The following is an 18,910-nucleotide window of genomic DNA, read 5'->3' as shown; positions in this document are numbered from 1 at the left end:
GTTTCCTTATGTGATAATTGATTAATTATTTTGACTAAATTGATAAATTGTTTCGCAAGAAATCATTAAATAAATCAAATATGGATAATTATGTAATTAATTGTTAATTTAGATTATTTGTTATTTAATCCTTGTTGTTATGAAAAGTTTCATATTTTCCCCTTTAGGTTTTATAGTTTAAATTTGAACCCAAAAGTTTTGTTGTTTTGAAATTTAAATAGCTAAAACCCTAATGTTTTGAAAAAGGTTTCAAAACTTGCCCTCAAGCTTTGGAATTTAAATTTTGATTAAATGGTTTAATTTTGATGTATATTTAAATTCAAAACCCTAATGTGTTGAAATGTTTCAAAACTTGCCCTCAAGTTTTGGAATTTAAAAGTTGATTAAAAGTTTAATTAGGAATGTTAAATTCTAAAACTCTAGTATAGCTTTGAAAAAGTTCAAATCACACCCTTATGGTTTTATTAATTAATTAAGGTGTATAATTAAAAGAGGTTTAATAAATCCATAAAAGTTTTGGTTTACAATTTAATTGAATTAAAGGTATAATTGTTAAATTTGACCTCTTAATATTTTAAAAGTATAAAATACACCCTATACTATATATAACATTAAAAGTCTAACATTATATATATGTATGAGTAAAAGTCGGTCTTACCGTTAGTAGGCCTCATTCACGAAGCTGGTCTATAAGGGGTGTTTAAGGAAATTGCCTATAAAATGGCGATTGAATGGGTATCCACTCTTACCCACCGCACTCTTGACTAGTGGAGGGTCGTTAGCCGAACGGGTAGGATAGGATGAAACCTTCCATTATAAGTATAATGAATTATTATAGTAACTAAATGTTTTATAAAATTCTCAATCTTAGTTACTTAGGCAAAAGTGAATTGATGCAATTCCATGAAATTACACTTTGTGCCCTTGTGAAGACGTTAGTGGAGCATGTGTGGTTTACCGACACACTAAATGGTTCTAAGCAAAGGTGGCAAAGGGTGACTCAATGTTTGTCATAGTTCGGTGGAGCGTGTTTGGATTACCGACACATCGAATAGGTGACTGTAACATGTGAGGGCATCATGTAAGTTTGCATGGTTATTCACACCCGCTTTGTGATCCTTGGCATCCCAGTCACAAACAAGAGGGGCATATCAAGATTTAAACATGCCATTGAAATGTTCAATGAATCTCAAAGGATCTAGGTGTTTTCATAGATTTAAAACTTAAAATTTCTTTTTCATTTTTCGTGGTGGAGATTAGTGAATCGCCATTCACTTACCTTCAAATATTCTGCAATTAGGGTTACGGCATCCCTCTCCCGAGTTGTAGAATATTGTGTTGGGTCCTAGCCTTAGTATCTCATTTGGGTGATTTACTAAGGAATCTATCTATCAACTAACTTGAATTCATTTTCTCCCGTTTTGTAGATGTCAAAGTTTGACAACTATGGTCTTCTCAAATCCCGTGGAACAAGCATTCCACATGAAGATGATATTCCACGATTCGATCGAGGAACAAGAGATCATACTTCACTTCCTCCTCCTCCTCCAATTATTCTCCCTAACCCACAAATTCGAATGCTTGAAAAATTCAAGCTCACTCAAGCCCTTTTGGCAAGTAAAGAAGGAAAGTCAATGTGTGCACACGTCCTAGGGATGAAGTCACACATTGATAGGTTAAGAATGTTGGGATCCGTTGTCTGTGAGGAAATGGCTGTTGATTGGGTTCTTCAATCACTTCCTAACTCATATAGTGAGTTCGTAAGAGAGTACTATATGATGAACCGCGACGTGACCCTTATAGATCTCACCTATATGCTTATTGCTGCTGAATCATCAATGGTTTGGCGCAATAGAAAAGCAAAGTTGATTGGTGAATCTGCCTTCAAGACCTCTATGGATATAGACAATGGCAACGAAAGACATGCTATGATCGAAAAGTTTGACCATAAAAGAAAGGCAATGTCTGAAGTAGTTCCATGTCCTGTTCCAAAAGAGTCAATTTGCTTTTATTTCCAAGAGAAAGGGCATTGGAGACGAAGTTGTCCCATTTACCTAAGAGATCTAAGAGATGGGAGAGTCGAAATGTATGGCTCTAATATAGGTAAACTAACTCTTTTAAGCTTCTATTCTAGATTCTTAATACATAATGTGATAAGATTACAATTGATGTTTTGTAGGATCAAAGAAAAGAAAGGAAGCTTAAGGGAAGAAGTGAGCAGAATCTAACCGTGAAGAAAAATGGATTTTGATCGCATTACTTGAAGATTAGATTCTTGAGCTACTACTTAGAGTTAGAATTAGATTGCTAAGAAATATTTATTAACATAGTTTTTCAATGAATTGCATTGTAAGGACAAATTTTTCCGCAATAAAATAAATTTTGATTTTAAATTTTATTTATTTATCCTTGCAATGGCGTGTATGAAAAATTGATGTTAAAATGTTTCTATTATTAACAATAATGGATTTGGTTCTTATTATGCTATTTATGGAAAGTCGAGAATTTACCAAATACGGAGAGTTTCTCATCGCCCAAGTTTCAATTGGACAGAAACTTGGAATCATGCAATGTGGATGAATGATGAATGAGAAATTTCGTATTTGGAAATTAGACTAATTCATTAACAAAGTGTCAAGTGAAGGACTAGGAGATCGAGTACACAAAGTTGTGTGTTGATCAAAGTCCACCATAAGAGTAACAAGATATTCATCATGATTTACTAAAGGTTTAGTAAATATAATTATACTTATAAGATTAAGTGTAATTCTGAATTGATTGAAAAAGTTTAAATCAATAGTAGAACGAATAACAAGAATCAAGTAGGCAGAAAGATAAAAGTTTCTCCATTCTAAGAAGAAGGGAGAGTACCTTTTATGCTTTATGATAGGTCTTAATGATTAAGAACCATATCTCAATTGATCCTCTAAGTGAGTCTTAGTACAATTGTATGTCTAGGAAGAGGAATCAAGAATTGAAGAAATGGTTAAATCAAGAAGTCAATCATACTTCATTCCAAGACAAGTCTTAGAGTTAAGATTGTGATAATGAGTGAAAAGTATTAAGAAGGTTTAAAACATTCATTAAATGTGGTAAGTTGTGATGTCTTGGATAAGACAAAGACCAACTAGGACCAATTTATGAAGTGTTTTGATAAAAGCTACACTAACTCTTGAATATTTGTTTGTCAAGAAATGGTTATTGACAAAAGAATCTTATATGTCAAGGAGTCAGTGGGAGTCTTAATGGTCTTGAAAGGTTTCAAGAACAAATCAAATAAACCTTATCGATCATCACTAGCACACGAGTTGAGGTTTACAACCTATCGTGATGACATTATTTTGGTTCTGTGCCAATCCAATCGAGTTAATTATGCATGAGAGTTCTATGAGTTCTCATTTTGAACGCATAAAAGGCAAAGCACCTTAATCAATGAAAGGTACATTGATAGGAAAGGGTGAGCTGCTTAACTACTTGGAAGACATGGTGGGCAGCTGTGCTACCATAAGGCAAGAAATCAAGATTAAGAAAGTTCGGTCCATATGAGTTTGAATTTGTCATAAACTTTGGTGTTAACAAATTCACATGGATAGGAAAACATACACCGCTAAAATCTAAGTGTCATAAGATTTCCTCGTTCATGAAAATGATTGTGAGGAAATGCTTTCACTAAGAAAGATTTTAAGAAGATAGTGATTGTAAAATTGCATCATTTGAATTGTGAGGTTTGGCAATTAGTCTGAAGTGTTTAGACACACATATAAACTATCTAAGGCAAAGGTGTATAAGTTCAAGAGGCCTTGATAAAAAGATTATCAAAGCACTAAGTATTAGAAACATGAACTTAAGAAATTCAATTAGCATTGTTTTTCTGAAAGTTAAGATGTTTATGAATACATGTCGAAGCTAGTGGGAGCATAAGTGTTATGCTTATAACAATCATCATGATAGTGGGAGCATAAATGTTATGATTGTATGATTATTAAGGAAAGTATTGCAAGTTGGCAATATTAATTATAGAAAACAAGAGTCATTCTTTGCAAAGTTGTAAGGATGGAATAGTTGTTTTGCTATAATTAAGGGAGAGAATATTATGCTTCATTTCAAATCTAAAGGTTTAGGTTGAGAAATGTTAATAAATTTAGTCAAGGGTACATAGTGTGTTCTTAAAATTTCAATTATGATTACGGCATTCCTCTTCACAATTCGAATTTTGAGAACATAGCAAATAAAACATTATGCGTCGTGTCCCATACGCTTCGGATATAGAATCAATTGCAAATGCTTTAATGTTTGACCATTCTAAAATTTTCCAAATGTCGAGCGCATTTAGAGGGAAAAGGGACTAGAATTGGTTTTGACTAAAATAATTAAACAACTATCAAAGGACAATCCAAAGTTCGACGAGGATTGGTCGCTTGTGAGTAGTTGGAAGTATAGTATTGGAAAATATGGAAATGTTTCCGTATTGGATGGACCATATCGACATTATTATGAATAAACAAGATTCTAATTAAGAATAAGTTGTCATATGGAAAATATGGAAACGTGTCCATATGGGGAATTGAATATTGAAAACCTATGACTAGATTAGAAACTTTTATGCAAAAGGATGTTCAAAGGAATGTTCTTTGAGTGAGAAACATCATATCTAAGGAATTGTCTTGTAACAATCTCCGATAGAGGACTTTGTAATATCATTGGCAATAGTCTTTGTGACTTTGGTGCAGTGACATTACGAAAGGATTATTGCATAGAATGTTAGAATCTAGCATATTTTATAAGTAACAAGAATTTGATATTCTCACACTTATGAAAAAGGATTTGAAGTTGTGAAATGAGAATGATTGGAAATGTGTTCAATTTGATCTATTTCACAAAGTAAGAACCATAAGAAAACATTGTGTGCATGCTAGGAGCATGGGACAAGTGTTGTAATTCAAGTAAGAAGTTGATTAACCGAAACGACAAATAATGAGTAATCGATATGGTGATAAATAAAAGGAGTTTTATTTATGCTCAAAGGGTTGAGGCCATATGGGATTAGTATTATTCTTGTGTTTCACTTTGCATGTTTTGACTTCCAGAATAATTGAGTTTATTAAGAATAATCGAATTATTCAAACGGGCCAGAGTCGTTCATATGTTGGAAGTAGATATGAATGAAGACTGTCGTGAATTGGTGTGTGGATTGTCTAAAGAGCATTAGACATAAGCAAATGTTTGCTGCAACGTTCATGAGTGCTTATGAATATGATTTGAGCATTGGATTAAACCCACGCTCACTTGGATCACTCCATGAATTGTATCACGAGTGATTCGTGAGACGATAACATCTTATATTCTTGAAACCGAGATGTGTGAGTTGTTTCTTGCGATTCGGTTGCACATTGATAATATGTAAACGCACTAGTAACTTGGTGTTATAAAACATATTGTTGTGTGTAATTCGGTGCGTGAGTGCAAGCGAGCATTGTATCAAAGTTTATCCATTCCTTTTATTCAAAGTAGGATAAAAGCGATATCTTTGGGCCCCTCGATGATTTAGTGATGACAAACGTAAATGCTCGGCTGGGCTAGGGCTAATTTGATTTGTTCAATTAGTCAGTCGTCATAAATCAGAAATCAAGAAATAGTACAAAGAGAATGATTTGAAATCATGTCTCATATGATATCTAGAATGGAGGAATATATGATCCCTTATCTAAGGACACGCGTATCTGATATGATCAGAGTTGACAGCGGCTTTGGAAAGTTACGATTGCAGACCAGGATCTGAAGTCATACGCAGAATAGTTGTTGGACTTATCCAAGTGGGAGACTGTTGGATTAGTGTCTAAGTCCATAACTATTTTGGTATGTACTTGACCCGATGGTGCATGGTCCTTTTGGGTTGCCTTCACCAAAGCAACTTGATAGGATGAATTATGGAGAGAAATGATTAAATATGATTTATTAATATATTATGAGAATAATATATTAAAGGAGAAATCATATTGTTTAATTAATATTAGTCAATAATTAATTGGTAATTAGTTTTGTGACTAAAAGAGATTAATTAAACTTAAGGGACTAGAATTGTAATTATAAGATAATTGCAGTTTGGGCCATGGATTGCATTGAATCAAGAGGTGGACGAATTCTATGGGGAAACCCATAAGGAAATCGTCCATGGGCTTGATTAAAGGAGTCTATGGGTTGCTTAGGGCTTAAGCAACCAAATTAGGGTTTCCTTGTTAGATAACCCTAATAGCCTCACTATATATAGAACCCTTAAGGCTCAAAAACGTGGACAAGCTTCTAGCTAGGGTTTTCACACGGTTTTGGCAGCCTCCATCCTCTCTCCTCTTCATCCTCTTGCTTATGGTGTTTGTGAGCCATTAGAGGAGTGACACTTGTGACTCTAAGCCTTCCAAAGTCAATTAAAGGATGAATTGAGATTGTTATTGCTACATAACAATCAAGGTAACATTATAAACTTATTCTATTATCTAATATGATTACTTGTATGCTAGAATTAGGGTTTATAGTCTTGGATTCAAAGCATGTACAATAGAGAAACCTATATCCAAGCATTAGGGTTTGTATGAGCACATAGGATGTCTTATGACCAAAACCCATCACAACAGTGGAGGTAGTGGTGGTGGCGGTGGAATCAGTGAAGAATGGGGTTTGGACTTGCGAAACACCCAATGAAACCGGTGGGCATGGGGAAATTGTAATGGGAGTGGAAATAGTGGCAGTTGGAGAAGCGACAAAAAAATATTGGAAAAATTCTTGATTAATTGGAATAGAAGTTCGGATTTCAGTCGTTACCTCAGGATGCGTAGTTGCAGGCTCTGAAACCTTCGGTTGAGATCAAACATCTTCTTTGTTGTGAACCTCCGTTTAATTGGGAGTATCCGAAACCGTTTGAGATTGGGAATCCTCTTGATCGCTTGGTGTCGGAGTTCGTGGTCGACAAGCCATCTTCTTGACTCTCTTCCTCTTAGGTGCTTCAGCTGTTGTGAAAGGTTCGGATTCAAGCTTTCGTTTCCCGCCCTCCTTTGGAGATGGAGCTGGTTCAGACGGACCAACTTTCGTGCCCTTCTTCTTGCCTCCTTTCTTGGGTTTGTCTGCCTCTTCGAGGACCTTTCGCATTTCATCAGTCATTGGGCGAAAGGCTGAGAGGAGCAAACTGCGATTGGCTCGTAGTATCTCACTCGATGCTGAAACATCACGAAGCATTGCTTTAGGAATGGTATCGATAAAACCGAACTTTGATTTTATGCTAAGATGATGTTGGAGGTTTGAAAGATTTGAATGGCTGCCATACAGGACCCTTCCAAGACTGGAAGGTTGAGTTTGGTAATCGCCCTTTGAACGATGATGGTCCAGAACCGATCACAGGAGATTTCACTGTGTCGTGTGGTAGAAAGAGTGCTTTGAACCAACCGAGCCCAGAGAACAGACCCGTAATCCATGTTGATGCCAGAGTAGATATCGTACATCATCTTCATGAATAGCTTGTTCGCATAGTCCGATCCAGTCACCCTTTCTAAGAAGCTTTTTAAGATCATTGTAAAGAGACCGTTCCACATAGGCAGAAAGTTAGGCTTCTTGAACTTAAAAATTGCTGGTAATGATTCCTTGTAGCCCATTTCGTAAAACATCTCCAAGATTGCAGAGTTGGAGACACTCTCAGGGTCAATTAGGTAAAGACCCTGTGGAAGCCCTAGAATTTGACAGAATATTGATCTTGTGATGTGGGTCTTTTTGTTGAAGATCTCGAAGGAGACCATTACTTCCCCTTTTGTGTAACTGGAAATGGAGTAGGCCTTTGAGAGATGCACCATTGGAACGATTTCAGACTTGGTAAGAGTTATGACGAGCGGAGAATACCTCAGGCACTCAACGATTGGTTGGAGAAACCCGTCATATTTCGCCTGGTCAAGATCGAGGATGTAATGTCTGTGTTTCATGGCTAAGCATTAATGCAGTGATGTAATAGTCTAGGTCAACTATTGTAACTCTTTTTGAAGTAATAAAGATGAATTATTTGAGTATTACGTGAATTTATATGCTTATTACTTATTTATAAAGTTGTAATTAATAAAGGATAAAAATAAGCGTCAAAATTTAAGTTTTGAATAAACCCGATATCGATACATGAAGTGGTAGTGGTCGTGACAAGGATTCCGGACATATAAAGAACCCGAAATCCGAGTTATAACGAAGAAGTTATGGTCTGTCGAAGTTTCGCGGCAAAACCGGCATGACACCTGGAAACGTAAAAAGTGAATTTATGATAGAGGACTTTTTGGCCTTAGTAATCTAAACGAAAGTCATAGAATATGTTAAACCGAGAGCGTCCATCAAAAGAACGCCCAAATCTGACTTCGTATGAGAAAGTTATGAATTTTCTAAGATTTGGCTTAGCAGTGCACAACCCGAAACTCGAATTTTAGATTGAGCGCTTTTGACCTATGTGACCTAAATTAGAATTGAAAATCTCATTAATAGGAACTCAATGGTAAAAAGACAGAAGAAAATAGAGTCCGTATGTAGAAGTTATGAAATTTATGCGGACATTTAACAGTATAATTTCCTCTTACAGTTAAATTTAAGATCGGTTGAGAATTAGCCGACAGAGTCTAAATGAAACTTGTAGATCTTGTTGTTACCTACACGTGGATTTAAAGAACGTTGAAAACAGATCTCATATGCTAGAGTTATGATTTTTCTAAGTCGGGAGGTTGCTGTGCGAGTTTAGGTGACGTAGCGCGATCAGAGCCGTTGCTTTCTCTCCAAGGCACGACATCAGATGATGACACATGGCACTAACTCGGCGAGTCAGTGACCCAACTCGGTGAGTCCATTAGTCTGGCAGCCTATAAATAGAGGTGTCGGACATTTCCATTTCTTCACACCTATCAAGCCTTCTTTCTCTCTCTAGAACCTCTCTCTAGCTCTCCTTAAGCCCCCTAAAGCCTAGGGAAACCCCCTAGCACCCGGTGGAAGTCCCGAGGCTCCTGAAGGCTCTGAGAAAATAGCTTTTTGGTTCAGAAACGCTGCTCCAAGCGAAGCCCGATTTTCTATAAAATCCGTTGTAAGTGAGCTACGCCTACACTATTTTTAATACAACTTTTATTTAATTATGATAACGTTATTAGGAACTTATAATAAGTACTTGGGCTATTATTATGAGTTATATAAGTTTCTTTCTAATATATTTTAACCACTTGTGGTACGGGGAATCTGGTTTAAAGGGTTGCATAGGGTTGTTGGATTTCAGAAATGCTATATGCCAAAATAGTCATAAAACATCCTATGTGCTCATACAAACCCTAATACTTGGATCTAGGTTTCTCTATTGTACATGCTTTGAATCCAAGACTATAAACCCTAATTCTAGCATACAAGTAATCATATTAGATAATAGAATAAGTTTATAATGTTACCTTGATTGTTATGTAGCAATAACAATCCCAATTCCTCCTTTAATTGACTTTGGAAGGCTTAGAGTCACAAGTGTCACTCCTCTAATGGCTCACAAACACCATAAGCAAGAGGATGAAGAGGAGAGAGGATGGAGGCTGCCAAAACCGTGTGAAAACCCTAGCTAGAAGCTTGTCCATGTTTTTGAGCCTTAAGGGTTCTATATATAGTGAGGCTATTAGGGTTATCTAACAAGGAAACCCTAATTTGGTTGCTTAAGCCCTAAGCAACCCATAGACTCCTTTAATCAAGCCCATGGACGATTTCCTTATGGGTTTCGTCCACCTCTTGATTCAAGGCAATCCATGGCCCAAATTGCAATTATCTTATAATTACAATTCTAGTCCCTTAAGTTTAATTAATCTCTTTTAGTCACAAAACTAATTACCAATTAATTATTGACTAATATTAATTAAACAATATGATTTCTCCTTTAATATATTATTCTCATAATATATTAATAAATCATATTTAATCATTTCTCTCCATAATTCATCCTATCAAGTTGTTTTGGTGAAGGCAACCCAAAAGGACCATGCACCATCGGGTCAAGTACATATCAAAATAGTTATGGACTTAGAAACTAATCCAACAGTCTCCCACTTGGATAAGTCTAACAACTATTCTGCGTATGACTTCAGATCCTGGTCTGCAATCGTAACTTTCCAAAGCCGCTGTCAACTCTGATCATATCAGATACGCGTGTCCTTAGATAAGGGATCATATATTCCTCCATTCTAGATATCATATGAGACATGATTTCAAATCATTCTCTTTGTACTATTTCTTGATTTCTGATTTATGACGACTGACTAATTGAACAAATCAAATTAGCCCTAGCCCAGCCGAGCATTTACGTTTGTCATCACTAAATCATCGAGGGGCCCAAAGATATCGCTTTTATCCTACTTTGAATAAAAGGAATGGATCAACTTTGATACAATGCTCGCTTGCACTCACGCACTGAATCACACACAACAATATGTTTTATAACACCAAGTTACTAGTGCGTTTACATATTATCAATGTGCAACCGATTCGCAAGAAACAACTCACACATCTCGGTTTCAAGAATATAAGATGTTATCGTCTCACGAATCACTCGTGATACAATTCATGGAGTGATCCAAGTGAGTGTGGGTTTAATCCAATGCTCAAATCATATTCATAAGCACTCATGAACGTTGCAGCAAACATTTGCTTATGTCTAATGCTCTTTAGACAATCCACACACCAATTCACGACAGTCTTCATTCATATCTACTTCCAACATATGAACGACTCTGGCCCGTTTGAATAATTCAATTATTCTTAATAAACTCAATTATTCTGGAAGTCAAAACATGCAAAGTGAAACACAAGAATAATACTAATCCCATATGGCCTCAACCCTTTGAGCATAAATAAAACTCCTTTTATTTATCACCATATCGATTACTCATTATTTGTCGTTTCGGTTAATCAACTTCTTACTTGAATTACAACACTTGTCCCATGCTCCTAGCATGCACACAATGTTTTCTTATGGTTCTTACTTTGTGAAATAGATCAAATTGAACACATTTCCAATCATTCTCATTTCACAACTTCAAATCCTTTTTCATAAGTGTGAGAATATCAAATTCTTGTTACTTATAAAATATGCTAGATTCTAACATTCTATGCAATAATCCTTTCGTAATGTCACTGCACCAAAGTCACAAAGACTATTGCCAATGATATTACAAAGTCCTCTATCGGAGATTGTTACAAGACAATTCCTTAGATATGATGTTTCTCACTCAAAGAACATTCCTTTGAACATCCTTTTGCATAAAAGTTTCTAATCTAGTCATAGGTTTTCAATATTCAATTCCCCATATGGACACGTTTCCATATTTTCCATATGACAACTTATTCTTAATTAGAATCTTGTTTATTCATAATAATGTCGATATGGTCCATCCAATACGGAAACATTTCCATATTTTCCAATACTATACTTCCAACTACTCACAAGCGACCAATCCTCGTCGAACTTTGGATTGTCCTTTGATAGTTGTTTAATTATTTTAGTCAAAACCAATTCTAGTCCCTTTTCCCTCTAAATGCGCTCGACATTTGGAAAATTTTAGAATGGTCAAACATTAAAGCATTTGCAATTGATTCTATATCCGAAGCGTATGGGACACGACGCATAATGTTTTATTTGCTATGTTCTCAAAATTCGAATTGTGAAGAGGAATGCCGTAATCATAATTGAAATTTTAAGAACACACTATGTACCCTTGACTAAATTTATTAACATTTCTCAACCTAAACCTTTAGATTTGAAATGAAGCATAATATTCTCTCCCTTAATTATAGCAAAACAACTATTCCATCCTTACAACTTTGCAAAGAATGACTCTTGTTTTCTATAATTAATATTGCCAACTTGCAATACTTTCCTTAATAATCATACAATCATAACATTTATGCTCCCACTATCATGATGATTGTTATAAGCATAACACTTATGCTCCCACTAGCTTCGACATGTATTCATAAACATCTTAACTTTCAGAAAAACAATGCTAATTGAATTTCTTAAGTTCATGTTTCTAATACTTAGTGCTTTGATAATCTTTTTATCAAGGCCTCTTGAACTTATACACCTTTGCCTTAGATAGTTTATATGTGTGTCTAAACACTTAAGACTAATTGTCAAACCTCACAATTCAAATGATGGAAAGGGTTGCATAGGGTTGTTGGGTTAAAACTACTTTAAACACATAAGTTATGGAATTAATTAGTTTTGAATAGTTTCGAAACTTGCCCTCAAGTTTGGAATTTGAAAAGTTTTCACTTATGAATACTTTAATTCCAAGTTAGCCCTTAGAATTTTAAAAGTTAAAATTCAACCCTTATACTTTATAATATTATAAGTTAATAATATATATATATATATATATATATATATATATATATATATATATATATATATATATATATATATGTATAAGAGTAAAGTCAGTCTTACCGTTAGTAGGCCTCATTCACGAAACCAGTATATAAGGGGGGTATAAGGTTACTGCCTATAAAATGGCAGTTTAATGGGTGTCCACTCTCACCCACCGCTTCCTTGACTGGTGGAGGGTCGTTAGCCGAACGGGTTTGACAGGACTATAATTCTCCCTTCATTAAAAGTATTAATGATAAATACTAAGTAACTAAACCTTTTATAAATACCCAATCTTAGCTACTTAGGAAAATGTGAATAAGGTGCTAATCCATGAAATTACACTTTGCACTTTGTTTAAGTCGGTTAGTGGAGCGTGTGTGGTTAACCGACACACTAACTCGTATTTAACAAGGTAGGCAAAGGGTAACTTAATGTTTATCATAGTATCGATGGAGCGTGTGTGGTTAACCGACACATCGATTGAGGGGTAAACAATTAAGGGTACCAAGTAATTTGCATGGTTACTTCACACCTTGTTTTGTGATCCTCGGCATCCCAGTCACAAAACCTGAAGGGCACACTCGAGATTGAAACATGCCATTGAACAGTTCAATGAATCTCAAAAGATCTAGGAGTTTCAAATCCAATTAAAACCTAATTCTACATTTCGTTTATCTTGGTGGAAATTGGTGAATCGTCATTCACCTACCTTTAAATATTTTATAGCTTGGATTACGTCATCCCTCTTCTAAGTTATAAAATAGTTTGTTGGGTCCTAGCCTTAATATTTCATATTGGGTGTTATATTAAGGACTTTAAATCAAATATCTTGAATATCTCCCAAGAGATGTCAAGTTCAAACATCTATGATCTTCCCAAATATCTTGGAACTTCACTTCCTCCACCTCCTCCAATTATTCTCCCTAACCCACAAGTTCAAGGTCACTCAAGCCCTATTGGCAAGGCAAGGTCTAGGTGTGATCACATCTTGGAGATGAAGTCACATATTGACAAGCCGGGAGAGTTGGGTGTCAAAGTCTTGAGAAAGTTAGTGGTTCAATCACTTTCTAAGACACATAGTGAGTTCCTTTGGGACTCCTATGAAATAGACTATGACAAGACCCTTAATGATCTTATCTATTTGTTTGGTGCTGCTAAATCATAAATAATTTAGTGTACTAGTAAAGCAAATTTGATTAGGAGATCAACTTCCCAAAACTTTATAAACAGAGATAATAGAGACACAGGAAATCCAGAAATGCATTCTCTTCCCAATGGAAAGGGATTGGCCATAGTCAACTTGGTTGACCAAATGGTAAAGAGAAAGGCTAAGTTTGAGATAATCTCATGTACTATTACCTAAGGGTCTATATGTTTCTATTGCCAAAGGAAAGGGCTTTGGTTACGAAGCTGCCAAACTTACCTAAGGATGGTAAAGTCCATTGTCTAACTCTATTAAGTTCCTACTTAGAGATTCTTATTACAAGATGTGGCTGGGTCACATGTTAATGTTTTAAGAATCAAAGAAAAGTAAAGAAACTTAAAGGAAGTATATGTTGATTCTGATCGCGAAGATGGATTTCAATCGCATGGTTTGGTGATCAGAATTTTGAGCACGTGCTTAAGAGTTATGATAGATTGCTTAGGAATAGATGACAACAAGTTTTCATATACATCTGCATTGTAAGGATTAGTTTTTCCGCAAAGTTTTAAAATAAAAGAAAAAGTTTTTAATTTTATTTATTTTAGAATATCCTTACAATGGCATTTGGGAAAAAAGATGTTGTTTATATGATTCCATTGATAGCAATATTGGAAATATGAATTTGATTCTTTCATTTGTGGTAGTGTGTAAATTTACCAAATAAGGAAAGATTCTCATCACCCAAGTTTCAGTTGGATAGAAACTTGGAGTCATGCAAGTTGTATTGTATGATGAATGAGAACTTTCAAGTATTGGAAAATTAATACTAATTACTTGTTCACATGGATGTGTGAGTCAGGTGAAGGACTAAGGGATCGAGTACACATTCTTGTGTACTGGTCAAGTCCACCACAAAAGATCGATAAGATTATTCGTCATAATTTACTAAAGATCAGTAAATATGATTATACTTACAAGCTTAAGTGTAACTCTGAGACATTGGATAAGGTTCCAATGTAAGGCAGAGCGAATAAGAAAAATCAACTTAGGCAGAAAGATAAAAGTTTCTCAAATCTGAAAAGATGGGAGAGTACTTTAGTATCAGTTTTGTGATCATCTTAATGATTAAGAAACCATAGCAAAATTAGTTCTCTAAGGAAATCTTAGTGCATTCTTATGACTAAGAAGAGGAACTTGAGTTGTTGAAATGGTTAAATCAAGAAGATGAGTCATACTTCGTTCCAATATAAGTCTTAGAGTCATACTCCAAGATTGAAATTTGAGTGACATGTCTTAAAGAAGGTTTAAAACACTTGTCAAATGTAAGAGTAAAAGTTTTCTACTCTTGTACATTTGAAATTGGTAAGGTGTTATGTTTTGGATAAAACAAAGACCAACTAAGGCTAATTGTGTTAAGTGTTTTTCTTGATTAGAATTCACACACTATCTCTTGAATATTTGGCAAGAAAGTCTTATAGGTCAAGGAGACAGTGGGAGTCTAAAAGATCCTGAAAGGGTTCAAGAAGTAATCAAGAACAAAAACCTCTATTTCTTCACTAGCACACGACTTGAGGTTTATAACCTATCGTGTTGACATATTCTGTGCCCATTCCAATTAAAGTTAGCTTTGCATATGAGTTCTTAGAGTTCTCAATTGGTTGCACAACAACTTGGAAGCAATGGCAGGCCGTTGAGCTGCCAGGTGGCAAGAAATTAAGATTAAGTTCAGTCCATATGAGTTTGGATTTGTCATTATCCTTGTCTTGTGACTATGGTTTTGACAATTCACATGGATAAGAACACATACACTATTAAATCTAAGTGTCATAAGGTTTCTCTCCGATTCATGAAAATGATGGTGAGGAAACACTTTCACTAAGTAGATTTTGGTCTAGATAGCAATTGTGATATTTGCATTCTCAAAGTCGTTAGTGGAGCGTGTGTGGCTAACCGGCACACTAACATGGACTTGTGAGAAGTGGCAAAAAGGTCTAACCATTATGATTACGACATCCCTCTTCATAATTGTTTAGACACACAAGTGTGCTATCTAAGGGAAGGTGTATGATTTTGATAAAGTTTTATCAAAACAACATAGTATCAGAAATCTGAACTTTGCTAAGAAAGTCAGCTGATTTCTGAGTACATGTCAAAGCTAGTGGGAGCATAAGTGTTATGCTAATAATCATCATGTTAGTGGGAGCATGATACTTATGATAAAGGTTGCAAGTTAGCAATGTTAATTATAGAAAAACAAAAGGTCTCAATTGGAAAAAGTTGTTTTGCTATAATTAAGGGAGAGGAAATTATACTTCATCTCAAATCTAAAATCTTAGATTGAGGTTTTAATCGTATTTAGTCAAGGATATATATATATATATATATATATATATATATATATATATATATATATATATATATGAATTTCATGTTGGAATAGCTCAACATAAGAAAATTTTGTATATGGGTCCATTATTTGCGTTCTAAAATTCAATTATGATTACGGCATCCCTTTTCATAATCTGAATTATGAGAACTTGGCAAATTGAAATGGAAATATTATAGCAAAAGACTGGTTTAGTCTTTATGTGAGACATCATGAATCGTGTCCCATATGCTTCGGATATAGGATCGATTACATGTGCTATATATTCATCCTTTCTAAATTTTTCCAAATGCCTGGGGCGTTAAGAAGGGAAAAGGTCTAGAATTGGATGTGACTAAAAGGATTAAGCAATTGTCGAGGACAATCTAAGGTTTACCAAAGATTGGTTGCTCAAGGACAGTTGGAAGTATACTGTTAATATTGGAAGGACCGTATTGACATAGTCTGTAAGGAGGCAACTCCTGTTCAGAAGTGATAGTCAAAATGACATATGGAAATGTTTCAAAGTTAGAAAGTATTCAATCTGTAAGATTAGGAAACTTAATGCAAGAAGAATGTTTCCAAGGAGTTGATCTCCTTTGGAATACTCTGTAATGATTGTTGCCAAGTCTTTGTGAATTTGTGCATAATCATTACAAGAGGATCAATGCATATAAGTTTAGAATCTATCAGATTTTAGTAAATGGCATGAATTTGGAATTCTTGCATTTGCAATAAGGAATTGGGAGTGTGAAAAGAGAATCATTGAAGTTATGTTCAATTGATCTAGTTCACAAAGTAAAGATCATAGACAAACACAATATGCATACTTGGTGTGTGGCATGACTAGTGTTTAGAAAACATAGTGTACATGGTTGGAGCATGGGACAACTGTTGTTTTAAATTCAGGAATAAAGTTGATAGCTGAAACAGTATACAATGAATAATGTGTAATCATATGGTGATAAATAAAAGGTGTTTTATTTATATTCATAAGTTCTGAGACCATATTAGATTCTATTATTAGTGTGTTTCATTTTGCATGTTTTGACTTCCAGAATAAGTTAGGTTATTCTTCCGGAATGACTAAGTTATTCAAACCATCCACAGTCGGTCATATGTTGGAAGTAGATATGAATCAAGACTGTCATGGGTTGGCTTGTAGAGGTCTAAGATGTTGGACAAAGGGCTACAACACTCATGAGTGCTCATAAGTTCTGAGTATTGGATTCAACCCGCGCTCATTGGAATCACTTCATGGATTTTATCACGAGTGATCATGACACGATAATATCTTATATTCTTCAAACCTAGAGATATGAGTTGTTACTATGCGTTGGTTGTACATTGATTGCACGAAAACGCATTCGGTAACTCGGTGTTATAAGACATGCCTTTGTGTATGATTCAACAAGTAGTAGAACAAGCCATATGAGTCGAAGTTTATCCATTCCTTTTACCTTCGAGATAAAATCGATATCTATGGGCCCCTAGATGATTTAATGATGACACATGTGAGTGCTTGGCCAAGCCAGGACTGATTTGATTTGTTCAATCAATCATTCGTCATGAATCGGAAATCGGGAAACAACAAATGGACAGAGAGAATGATTATAATCCATGTCTCAGTACATATGATATCTAGAATGGAGGAATATATGATCCCTTATCTAATGGACAAGTTCGTTGACAAGATCAGAGTTCGACAACGGCTTTAAGAGCTACGATTTCCAGTTAGGTTTTGAAGTCATACGCAATAATAGTTTAAGACTTATCCAAGTGGGAGACTATTGGATTAATGTCTAAGTCCATAACTATATTTGGTATGTACTTGACCCGACCCGGCATGGTCCATTTGGGTTGCACTTCATCGGCACAATTTATATGGATAATCTTTTGAGAATAGTATATTTATGATTAATATTAATATATTATAAGTTCTAATATATTAATATGGAATCATATTATTTAATTAGTATTGATCAAGAATTAATTTAGAATTAATTAAGTGATCAAAATGAACTAATTAAATGTGGACTCTTATATATATGGAATGGGCCAAGTTCATTTAGGTTGGGATAAGATTTCATGGATAGTCCATGGAGTGTTTAACCCATGGATCATATGAAATGAAAGGTCATGGGTTTAACCCTTGTCTCCATACTATATAAAGATGTCATTGGTTGGTGAAATGAGCACTAGTGTGGATACACTAAGAGGGCTAGCCGATTTCACTAGAGAGAACCAAGTATCCATATTCTCTAAAGTCTTCCAAGGTGTTTTGGTGATTTGTGATTCCATTTGAGGCTTCCACACTATTGGGGCTAAGCTCTTAAAGCTTGAAGACATCAAGCTACATCAAAAGGTATGTCATCTAAATAGTACTTTGTAGATTAAGAACATCATAATATGCTAGTTAGGATTAAAGCCTTGGAAAGTTCTTATTTGCATGTATAATAGAGAAAACATAGATCCAAGGTTTATAGGGTTGCATGTACACCATAGGAGTGTTAGAATGCTCAAAACCCAACATTTTCTTCGATAGCTGCTCCATTGATAGCTTTGACCCACAAAGGAGCTACATGTACATGGAGTGAGAAGCACGAAGAAGCGTTCAAGAAGCTAAAGAAGAAGTTATGTAAAGCACCGATTCTTTCTCTACCCGATGGAGTTGAAGATTTCGTCATGTATAGCGATGCGTCGGGAGTCTGGTTAGGATGTGTTCTAACTCAAAGAGAAAAGGTGATAGCATACGCATCTTGACAATTTAAAGAGCACGAAAAGAACTACCCCACTCATGATCTGGAGTTGGTAACGGTAGTATTTGCCCTAAAGATATGTAGACATTATATCTATGGCACAAAATGTAAACTTTTCACTGATCATAAGAGTCTCCAGTATCTCTTTAATCAGAAAGAATTGAATATGAGGCAACGACGTTGGCTGAAATTACTCAAGGAGTACGACTGTGAGATACTTTACCACCCTGGTAAAGCGAATA

This window comes from Lactuca serriola, chromosome 5 (assembly GCF_051521515.1).
Source record: "Lactuca serriola cultivar US96UC23 chromosome 5, Lser_US96UC23_V15, whole genome shotgun sequence".
NCBI classification, from domain to species: Eukaryota; Viridiplantae; Streptophyta; class Magnoliopsida; order Asterales; family Asteraceae; genus Lactuca; species Lactuca serriola.
Note: the sequence above shows the minus strand (reverse complement) of the source record.